This window comes from Solanum lycopersicum, chromosome 6 (assembly GCF_036512215.1).
Source record: "Solanum lycopersicum chromosome 6, SLM_r2.1".
Lineage (NCBI taxonomy): Eukaryota > Viridiplantae > Streptophyta > Magnoliopsida > Solanales > Solanaceae > Solanum > Solanum lycopersicum.
The window spans coordinates 34277632-34287494 of record NC_090805.1 but is presented as its reverse complement, the minus strand read 5'-3'; the positions used below and the strand labels follow the sequence as shown (position 1 = coordinate 34287494).

The following is a 9863-nucleotide window of genomic DNA, read 5'->3' as shown; positions in this document are numbered from 1 at the left end:
TATGTATATTAAGAAAAGAAAAACTTTTTGTCTTGTAAAAATATTGTTTTTACGTTTATTTTTAATTTTGTAAATATTAAATGAAGACTTAATTAAATTTATGAGATATGTTAATTATTAATAAGAGATATATTGATAAATATGTATATATGCAAGTGATATTTTATTCTTCAAAAAAAATAATTTCTTGCTTCTTCTTTTTTTAAAAACAACAAAAATCTTTTAGCTTTTTTTCAACAATAGAAAAAAATTACTTTTGCTTCCATTTAAAAACAATTTAAAATTTTACCAAACAATTCTTTTTTTTTCTTGAAAAAAGCAATTTTGGCCTTCCAACGATAATATCAAACAAACTTTAAATCTCAACATTTCACATCGATATTCATGGTTTTAAAGGGAAATACTAGTATCGCCATTCAAATTCAATTTATAAGTATAATACCAAATAGATTAATAACACTCTCATAATACTAATTATAAGACGAAATTTGATACATCTTCAAGAAGAATGTCTTGTTAAACTAAAGGTGCAAGCTGATGTAATTGTGATTGAGTTAGACTTAACTAAGTTTGTTAGAAAGTAGTTAATAAAGTTATTTATGTAGTTACACCAATTGTTAAGAGAATCTTCTATAATGAGTGCTGAAAAGTTTGTATATATAATTCATATCATGTAACTTGTATGATCAGATGAGATAATAAGAATTGAGCTTTCTTCTTCTTTTCCTCTGCACATTCTGTTTCTTCCTCTGTTTGAGAACTCAAGAAGTCTTCATACATGGAAAACTAACATGGTATCAGAGCTCCGATCAGAGAGTTCAGTAGTGTCAATTAGTGTTATATTCAGATTCATAAGAAGATTGAGATTATGGAAATGGAAGGTGCAGTTCCGGCAATAAATACATCAATTCCAGCGATCTCAGGCAATTTGTGATTGATCACACAAATCCTCTGTATCTATAACCTAACGATACTCCAGCTAGCTCGTTTATTTTAATTCAACTGACTGTATCTGAGAATTATGCACTTTGGAGCAGATCTATGCGTTTAGGATTGTTGGGAAAAAGCAAATAAGGCTTTGTAGATGGTAGACACACTAGAGATAAATTTGAAGAGTCAATGTATGATCAGTCGGAGAAGGTGAATGCAGTGGTTCTATCATGGATAATGAATTCTGTAAAGTCTGAATTACTGAGCAACATTATTTATGCTTCGAATGCTCATAAGGTCTGGCTAGATTTGAAGGAGAAATTTGATATGGTGAATGGTTCGAGAGTGTTCTATCTTCATAAAGAAATTGCTACACTTACACAAGGTAGTCAATCTGTTTCTGACTATTTTTCTCAGATGCGAAATTTGTGGGATGAGTTTAATGCACTCATGCCATGTCCTGAATGCAATTTCTCTGAGTCTCACGGTTATGCTCAACATTATGGATATTAAAGACTTTTACAGTTTCTCATGGGTCTTAATGAGACATATGCTCAATGTAGATGTCAAATCCTAATGTTAACACCTCTTCCAACACTGAACAAGGCCTACTCGTTAGTAATAAATCATGAAATCCAAAGATCAATTGCAATGCCATCTTCAGTAAGTAAGATTTCTGGGGTGTTGGAAGAAGTTGCATTCTTCAGTCAAAAGGGAAGTCAGTCTAATAATAATGGAAGAGGTTTCAACTCTACCAGATCATTTTCAGGAGAAGTTTCTAATTCAGGAGGTAATCACCATAGTAGAGTGTCATCAGCGGGTGTAAGCAGACCACAAAAGAGAGGATCAGTAGTTTGTGAGTTTCACAATTATAATGGACACACTAAGAAGCAGTGTTATAAGCTCATAGGATATCCATCTGACTGACCTAAGAACAGAAAACAAGGATCATCTCAATTTGCTAATCAAGTAGGCAATTATGTTTCATCTTGTTCTGCTGAGTCAGAGAACTCAAGATCATCATGAACAAGTCAGGAAATAGCAGGAACTGCAGCACAATCACCTGCTCTTCCTTCATTTACTCCAGAACAGTATCAACAGATTCTTTACTTGTTGAACAAAACAAATGATGATTCATCCCCTGTCATTCAAACTGCAAATGCAAGTGCTCAAAGATCTACTTCAGTCAATAATGTATCTGTTAAGTGGATAATAGATATAGGAGCTTCAAATCATATGGCTTCTAATTCTGAGATATTGCATACATGTCATAAAATTTCTCAGCATGCACATAATAAAGTTCATCTTCCTACTGAACACACAATACCAGTAGCTTATACAGGAAGTTCAAAAGTATTCAATGATAGTTCTATCTCCAATATTCTAGTTTTACCAGATTTTAAGTTTAATCTGTTGTCAGTCTCAAGGTTAACTAGGGAGTTACAATGTTCTATAGCATTTTTCCCTGACTTCTGTATATTTCAAGATCTCTCCAATGGTATGGTGAAGGGGATTGGTAGAGAAGAACATGGTTTGTACATCTTAAAGAGCAATTCTGAGAAGTCAACTATTTGTGGTTCTGTCAACACTCTTGATAAACCTTCTAAATCTAGCATTCTTTGGCACAAAAGGTTGGGTCATGCTCCTTTGGATATCATCAGAGCTCATAAACAACTTCAACATTTACAACATTCTCATCATCTGTGTACTGTATGCCCTTTGGCTAAACATAATAAACTTCATTTTCCTATTAGTAGTACCTATTCTAAGTCTGTTTTTTAGTTGTTGCATTGTGATATCTGGGGTCCCTATCGAATTCCTACTTACAATAGCAAAAGGTATTTTGTTACTTTAGTAGATGATCGCAGTAGGTTTACCTGGTTGGTTCTAATCCAATTCAAGTCTGAAGTCATTGTTGTACTGAGAAACTTTCTGACTAGAATAGTGAATTTGTTTTCAACTACTATGAAAGTATTAAAAACTGATAATGGATGTGAATTCTTTAGTTCTGAATTTCAGTCCTTTGTGTCTGATCTTGGTATTCTACATCAAAGTTCTTGTGTCTATACCCTTTAACAAAATGGGGTGGTAGAAAGAAAATATAGAACAATTCTTGGTGTAGCAAGGTCTCTTAGGTTCCAAGCTGCTTTACCCTTGAAATTTTAGGGTGAGTGTGTTATGACTGCTGTATATCTTATCAATAGACTTCCTTCCAAGCTGCTAAAATTCAAAACACCTTTTGAAATTTTACATAGTCATCCTCCTTCCTTATCTCACCTTAAAGTTTTTGGATGTCTAACTTATGCCTCTTCTAGACCATCATCTGATAAATTCAAGGGAAAAGTTGTTCCACGGGTATTCTTGGGTTATTCATCTACTCAAAAAGGTTATAAAATCTATGATCTTCATTCCAATACATTTTATGGTAGCAGAAATGTAGTGTTTCAGGAGTCAGTGTTTCCTTTCATTCATGCAAAATCTTATGGTTCTCATCTTTTTTCTGTTCTTGATTTGTCTAACTTTGAGTCAAATACTTCTATTCAGTCTCCTAATCTCATTGCTACTGAATCCTACCAGTCTATTAATCCTCCTCTTATTGAACCTATCTCACAGTCTAATCTCAATGTCATTGGATCTGTTCATCTCTCCTCATTACCTCAAACCTCTTCATCATCTCCTGTTAATCTTAGAAAATCTACCAGAGTCAGACATCCTCCTACATGGATGACTGACTTTGTTGTTTCTTCTACTACCAATCAATGTGCTTATCCTATTTCCTCCTTAGTCACATACTCCCATATATCCAAATCCTATCATCATGCTCTGTCATTTACTATTCTATTACAGAACCTGGTTCTTTTCAACAGGCTTCCAAAACTCCAGCTTGGGTTCATGCTATGAAATTGGAAATTGCAGCTTTAAAATCCAATCAGACATGGTCTATTGTTGACCTTCCAAGTAGTAAAACTCTTATTGGTTGTAGATGGATATATAAGGTTAAGTACAAAGCTTCTGGAGAGGTGGAAAGATATAAAGTCAGGCTGGTTGCCAAGGGCTATAGTCAACAAACTGTGATGGATTACTTTGAGACTTTCTCTCCAGTTGCCAAAATGGTGACTGTCAGATCTTTGATTTTCCTTGCAGCCTCAAATATGTGGTGTATATATCAAATGGATGTACATAATGCTTTTCTAAATGGTGATTTACTAGAGGAAGTATATATGACTATTCCTGAAGGGTTTTCTAGACAGGGGGAGTCTCACAAGGTCTGCAAACTTCATAAGTCCTTATTAAATGGGATTTAGACAAAGTCATTATGATTACTCTTTGTTCATCAAAAGGACAGGAAAAGAGTTGTTGATAATTCTGGTATATGTGGATGATTTGATAGTAACTGGAAATAGTCAGACATTGATAAACAAAGCAAGAGAAGATTTGCAGCATAGTTTCAAGATGAAAGATCTAGGAGAACTTAAATTCTTTTTGGGAATTGAAGTAGCCAGATCAAATGAAGGAATTGTAATGTGTCAGAGAAAATATGCATTAGAATTGGTTACTGAAACTGGAATGAGTGGAGCAAAACCAGTAAGTACACCACTTGAGATAAATCAAAAGCTAACTTCTACAGAATATGATAGACATGTATCAAGTAAAGCTGAAATCAGTTATGAAGTATTGGAAAATCCTGCAACATATCAAAGAATAGCGGGAAGACTTCTGTATTTGACTATAATCAGACCTGACATTGCACTTGTAGTACAGGTCTTAAGTCAATATATGCATTGTCCAAAAAAATCTCACATGGAGGATGCTCTAAGAGTAGTGAGATACATCAAGGGCACACCAGGAATGGGATTGTTGATGCCTGCTGGTACTCGAATCAACTTATGGCCTATTGTGATTCAGACTGGAGAGCATGCATGAAATCTATAAGATTTGTCACAGGGTATTTAGTTAATTTTGGTGGAGCAGTGATTTCCTGAAAATCCAAGAAGCAAGAAACTGTGTCTAGAAGTTCTGCTGAGGCAGAATTCAGAAGTATGGCAGCTTGCACTGCAGAACTTACTTGGTTGGTAGGGTTGTTTAGTGAACTTGGAGTTCAAGTTCAACAACCTATAACCTTAAGATGTGATAGTAAGGCAGCTATTCAAATAGCTGCAAATCCCATATTTCATGAGAGAACCAAACACATTGACATTGATTGTCATTTTGTAAGAGAAAGGGTAAGTCAATGGATGATTAAAACTGATCATGTGTCTACTGAAGAACAACTGACAGATATACTCACTAAAGGACTAGGAAGAGCTCAACATGAATATTTGCTAAGGAAGATAGGCCTAAAAAATATATTCGAGCCATCAACTTGAGGGGAAATGTTAAACTAAAGGTGCAAGCTGATGTTATTGTGATTGAGTTAGGCTTAACTAAGTTTGTTAGAAAGTAGTTAACAAAGTTAGTTATGTAGTTACACCAATTATTAGAGAATCTTCTAGAATGAGTGTTGAAAAATTTGTATATATAATTAATATTATGTAACTTGTATGATCAGATGAGATAATAAGAATTGAGCTTTCTTCTTCTTTTGCTCTGCACATTCTGTTTCTTCCTCTGTTTGAGAACTTAGGAAGTCTTCATATAGAAAACTAACATGTCTTACACTAAGCAAATGAGTTCCCTTTCATGTGCCTAACACATATAATTTCCACTAAGTATTGCACAATAATTTACTCCAATTATTGCATCATCTATACACTCAATAATTATATAGAACTATTACTACTGCTATGTAAATATCAATTTGATGCTTAATAAAAATAGTGTGTTACGTTATTGTATTGCTAGAATTTAGAATCTTTTACGAAGCGGGAGGGGTGAACTATTTGTATATATGCTAACACACGTTGCTATGTGTTTGCGCCAAATTTATTCAATATTAATTTTAAATCTCGTGTTCAAACATTAATCGTAGAGAAAAATCCACGGCCTGGAATTATTCGATGAATAATACACCATCAAGTGATATAGATTGATCGATGGATATTTCACTAGTAATACATCATAACCATTTAGTATATGTTAAATGACGCAGCCCCCACCACCAAAGAAAAGTTGATAATTGTAACATGCCATTAAGTTGATTAGAATGCATACTTTTTCTACGTTGACATAAAGTTTATTAGAAAAATATAAAGATTTATGAAATTTATGATTCAAAACATATTTTAATATTTATGTTATTATAAATTATTTTATTAAGATAAAGAGAAATTTTAAATTAAGTTACTCCAAATGATAAAATAAAATACTCTATTAATCCTATTTTGATTTGTCAAGAATGTAAAGAAGATTCTTGAATAATTTTAAATTGAACATATGTTAAATGCATCAAAATGACTTTAACCATTATGTCATGTAAAGTGTTAGAGTTAAAAATAAAATTGCTAAAATGAAAAAAATCTTTTCTAAATGAATTTAAATGAAATTATAACAATAAATTAAAATTAAGGAGGTAATATTTTTTATGAGACATTTATAAAAATAATATTACATAAATTAAATTGAAACAGGAGGTAACAATGAAAAAAAGTTTTCTTGTTTATGAATCGACAGAAAGCCAAAAGAAAAATTTGTGAGTGTGACCGAGATATATATTAGTAACAGTCTGTTCTCATCCACCTTGTGAGGAGTTGACAAGATAATATTTCTTATTGAGGAAAAAATAAAAATTAAAAGCTGAAAAATGCCTTTGATCAACACTTTGAAATCATGCCATACACGTATGATTTTTTTTTATTACACAATATTTGAGTATGAATATTACATAGATGCATATAATCTCGCTCGCATTCTTCTTGTAAAAAATATATATATTTAGAAAAGGAAAAAAATTTAAAATAATAGTGAGATAAAATATAATTATTTCAAATCATAAAGAGTATTAATAAATATGATAATATTTTGTATAATTCACTAGAGTTTTCGTTTTACAAAGAGCGTGCCGTACTACTCTATAAAAAATGTCATTATTATTGTTTTATATCAAAAGTTATAAAAATAAATAAATATAACATCAAAAATTAATTTTAGAAAAACTCAAATAATCATAGTAAAATATAATTATAACGAATAACCGCAATAATGAAGTTTGATGATACATAATTGTGGGTTATGTTGTGGAATAAAGAGATTGTACTTCCAAAAGCAGACTCATTTTGGGAGTCAGTGTGTCACGACCCAAAAATGGGCGTGATGGCACTCGTCTTATCCCACCAAGACAAGTAAGCCTAAAACTCAACTATTACAATAAAAATGCGAAAAATTTACTATCAACTTACAGTATACTCCAAAACCTGGTTGTCACGTGTACAAGCCTCTAAAGTATTACAATCGGTTAAAAGAAAACATAAGTCTCATATGATACTGTTTCTAGAGTAGAACAAAATCATAAGAAAGAGTAAGGAGGGATGCTGAGATGACCAACAACTACCTCACAAAATCTCCAGGAAGCCTCGGAAAAGAAGAGAATATATCATAAAGTCCGGGCTAGTAACCTACAAAAATTTGTAGAAGCAAGGGGTGAGTACCAAACCACACGGTACTCAGCAAGTAAACCTCTAAACACAAGCTAAGGGGATGAAATACGGGTACTCCTACCACCCCCAACCGAACCTCCACAACTACAACCTACATAAACATCAGCCCAACCTAACAACTCACAATTTACATAGAACGTAACTCAACAAAAACATTTAGACAAATTACATATCCTCCACAACAACACTTTAACAAATTACATATCCTCCACAACAACACTTTAACAAATTACATATCCTCAACATCAACACTTAAACAAATTAGATATCCTCAATAGCAACACTTCCAAAAATTTACATATCCTCAATAACACACTTCAACAAATCACATATCCTCAACAACAACACTTCAACAAATTATATATCCTCAATAACAAGCTCAGTATTCAACAATCACAAGTTCCGCAAAAAGGCAATCACTAGATCAGCAAAACACAATATCAAGTTCACTAATGATAAGTATGTGCAATGTAATGGAATGCAATGTCAAGTATAATGATGCATGTCTGACCTAGTGATACACACCCGCTGTCTCTCAGTCCGGGACCCATGGGGGACATATCTGTCCATGCATCTGTCGCGGCGCACGACACGACCCTCGATAATAGTAACCATCGCTGCGCGCGATACGTCCCTCGAATTATAGTATCCATCGCGGCGCGCGATACGTCCCTCGAAATATAGTATCCATCGCGGCGCGCGATACATCCCTCGAAATGGTACATCCTCTTAAGTACCCATTCTTTCTCAATGCACATAACACTTGTCACAACCAATGCCTCAGAATAATGCAGATGACAAGTTCACACATATAATGAGGAGATGACCATTTTCATAACATCACACAGTTCACAACCACACAAACATGAAGTTACATCAACAATGATTTAACAAGCCTTCAACCCTTTCTCAACACAACATACATAAACAATTAATCACAATGCCTTTTGTTATCCCCATTCTTTTTATCATTAGAATTAATCAATGTGGACAAGTCAACCCATCACCAATCCCGTTACTCCCAACATATACCCCAAGGACATACACACATTTCATACACTTAACAAGAGTTTAGAAATCCACTTGCCTCAAATAGTCGAACAATGACTCCAAAACTTGAGCCTTCCTCTTTTTGTTGACTTCCAAACCAATAAAATCTATTCAAATAAATAACCACGATATGATTTCGAAACTAACAACATTAATATTGCTATATCTCTAGCTTAGACCCAAAACTCATCCAAATTTATAATAAAGTTTCTAAATCTTTATTCCAACCAATTGATCAAATCTCATATTTTCTGAATTTCAAGTTTAGGGTTAAATCTTAATTCTCCGAATAACATAATTATAATGATTTTTATATATCATAATGCACCCACTATTTAACACATATCTCAATATATCAAAACTTGAATCCTAATATGATAATCAAATGAAATTAATTAAAGCCTAAACTAACTGCCCAACACATCAATGGCGGACTACAAAACTATTTGCTGAAACCACTTATTTTCAATGTTCCAATTCATATTTATCGTTCCACTATTAATAATCCTAATCTTGGAGTAATCATTGTCCAATGATTGAACCATAATACTTATACATATTTATAATCTCAAGTTCACAAGTTCACATATTAGTATAAATTATACACGTTTTAACCTAAAAATCTATTCCTAGTTACACAAAAATTTAATAGAAAGGATAAAAATAATTACCTTGACGCCTTGAGATGAAAATATTGATTTTTCTCCTCTTTTTCCCTTTTCTTTTCTCCCTTTCTTTTTTTTTCTTCTCTGTGTTGTTTTTTTTTCCAGATCGTCGTTTTTTTTTTCTTTCTCATGCCCCTTGCGGCTTTTCACATATTAGGGCACTTTGCCCCCCTTTTTTTTTAAATTATTTTATTCATTTATATCATTTGATTTTTTTAATTTTTTTTTCTTTTTCATTATTCTTAGCAATAAAATAATTCTTTATTAAATCTAAAAATTATGTCACTCATTCTTATAAGTCATATAAATTATTTACAAAATCTACTAAAAGGTTAATATAAAAATAATAGTTGAAATTTCTAAAACGACTAAGAGGGTCGTTACACAGTGTGATGTGATTGTATTCAAGGTACTCATATTCGAAGGAATCAAAACACGAGATTGGATGCTTTAGTTGACCAGCCATTATATTAGTGAAAGATCCTCAAAAACTCTTTTTAACTCTAAACTTTTACACTTATCATAAAACAATATCTACATTCCATGTTTACAATAAAGCAACAAATATAAGATAGTGTTATAATTCATTTAATTAGTGGATTGTCCATATTCTCAATATATAAAT

General features: G+C 32.6%; 1 long non-coding RNA gene across 1 annotated transcript; it reads right to left on the bottom strand.

Moving 5' to 3' along the window:
• Positions 1–7047: 7047 nt before the first annotated feature.
• LOC138349133 (uncharacterized) lies at positions 7048–9410 on the bottom strand. The gene is made up of 3 exons (XR_011221727.1): positions 9245–9410; positions 8611–8680; positions 7048–7481 (listed from the first exon to the last, which is right to left on the bottom strand). It is a non-coding gene; the product is annotated as an uncharacterized lncRNA (long non-coding RNA).
• Positions 9411–9863: the final 453 nt, after the last annotated feature.